We start from the raw sequence: 2,293 nt of genomic DNA, 5'->3' as shown, positions 1-2,293 counted from the left end.
TTGACGCTCATTATGACAGTTCAGTGCTTTCGAAAGTATCCCAAAAAGCGCTGCACACTGCTGCCGCGAGTGTCATTTGGGTTCAGAAGAGCATACATACTTTCATGCACCCATACATACATAGAAACATATCGCATACGATCTTCAAAAGTGGCACAACTCAAAATTTGGCATTTTTGAAATTATGCACTAAAAATGTACACAAAGCTTTTATTTACCTTTCTGTGCTATGTGCTACGAAATAGTTTCTCGCATTTGCTGATGAATGGGTAATTTTGAGTTGTGTCATGGTGCAAGTTTTTATTTTTATTTTGTAAAGGAAACATTTTCGCTTTTTTATACCCATTCGGATATCAAGGGGTACAATTAATATCGTCATAGGACATGCTCGAACAAAATCGATCAGTTCCCTCCAAATACAGCGATCAGAAGCGGTATCCCCGATTAGTCGCATTTTTGCAGGGAATGTACGTATGTACAGGCATATTCAAAGTAGATATACGGGTACTTCTGGGACCACCCCCGTATACCAGCAGCGAAAATCGAATTAGTATCATGAGAAGACGATATCGTGATTTAGTTTTTGAACTGGCGAAAAAAAAGGATAAAAAATTTGATTAGTAGCTGAGTAGGCGTGCCATTTTACAAGTGGCAGTAGAAGAGTCACGATTCGGCGCTTACATCTGAAGCAGAGAGTTATTAAGCACGTTTTGAAATCTTGGCCCAGAATCGACTTATAGTGAACTCATGCTGGAATAATTTTTCATGTGCCATTCACTATGATTTAGCTCCTTTGGAAGTGTTGAGCCCAGTACAAACCCATAATGTAGTAGTTGCGAACTTGTTTTTTTTTTTATGTGCTACTGGGTTGCATTTTGCATCATCAACACACACTACGAAAATTTTCATGTCATCATTGCTCCAATTGTTTCGCTTATTATGTATCTACTGCTTACTGCATCCAGCTGCCGCCTAACTACTGTCATCATGACGATGACACAGCATACATGCATAACGCCGACAGCTATTTTTTTTTTGCTTTACTTTTTCATTTTCATATTTTCTTCAACTTTGCTTGTTTATTTTCATTAGCTTAAATTGGGCGCTAGCTCATATCATATATCCCAGGCGAAATGCCTTCTTCACCGCGTTGTAGTCGCGTACCTTTGGCATTTCAGGTCTTTAGAGTCGCTTTTTCATTTGTTTATATGTTCATACTGTAAATATGTATGTACTTGCATACTACATATGTATATGCATAAGCTATATACATATATATGTATACATATATACACATATGATATATACACACAAGGGTTACCTTATGGCATGTTATCTACTTATTTTGAGTACACTCTCCTCGCTGACTTCGTAATTCATGCCGGTCATGGCAGAGTAAATTTCGGAAGGGAGTAAGGTGTGAAGCTGCTATAAGTGTCACGAAAAAAGTTCAGTGAACCAAAGTGAAATTTCTAACGTTTTCAGGAGAAGAAAGTTTCTATTTTTTTTAGAAAAATAATGGCGACACTTATTTTGATAAGACAAACACACAGAGGCATATGTATATTTAATAAAGGATATACTCTGATTATGAATATATAGAACACATGTGACTATGAAGCAATCAAGCTTAGCGCACTTTTTTGAGAAATTTATTGAATTTAATGTTTATGCTCCCCCGATCGCATTCACATTACTCTATCGGACCTTTTAACAGTCAGAGAAAACAGACTAAATGCACCTGCATCGGTGTGTAACATCTGTTGGATCTCTTCGAACTTTTTCTGCTTATTTTACGCCAAAAAAAAAATGTCACCAATTGGCTCTCTGCGATTGCTCCTGAGTCTGAGGGTTGAGTAAGAGGCGTGCCGTCCTACCTAACCCAACCTAGGTTAATAGCAGATTCTATAAAGTATAATGCATCCCTGTTCATAGCTTCATGCTTTGCTTGCAAAACGCAGCAGTGGTCTGGCAGAAAGGACAAAGATCTTGTGAGGCAGTAAACAACACCGCTGTTGATCGAACGACGCGTTACCAATAAGTGGGGATCAGAGAAGAATTGAAAAAAAAATTTTGAAATAAATGGGCAAGACTTGGAGAGTTGTTGCTAGTTAATCATTTATACTGCACTTATTTAATTAATGGTATAATTATTTGCAATTTTTTTCAAAAACATTTGAAATGTAAAAATGAAATGGTAACCAAATAGAATAAACATTTTCTAACTAATTTATTATTTTTTTTTTATAATATTAAAACTATAATAAAATTAATTCATCGTAGTTCAAGAAAG

The sequence above is a fragment of the Rhagoletis pomonella genome, unplaced genomic scaffold, assembly GCF_013731165.1.
Source record: "Rhagoletis pomonella isolate Grant_MI unplaced genomic scaffold, Rhpom_1.0 Rhpom_scaffold_00013, whole genome shotgun sequence".
Classification (NCBI taxonomy): Eukaryota; Metazoa; Arthropoda; class Insecta; order Diptera; family Tephritidae; genus Rhagoletis; species Rhagoletis pomonella.
This window is presented reverse-complemented; position numbering follows the sequence as displayed.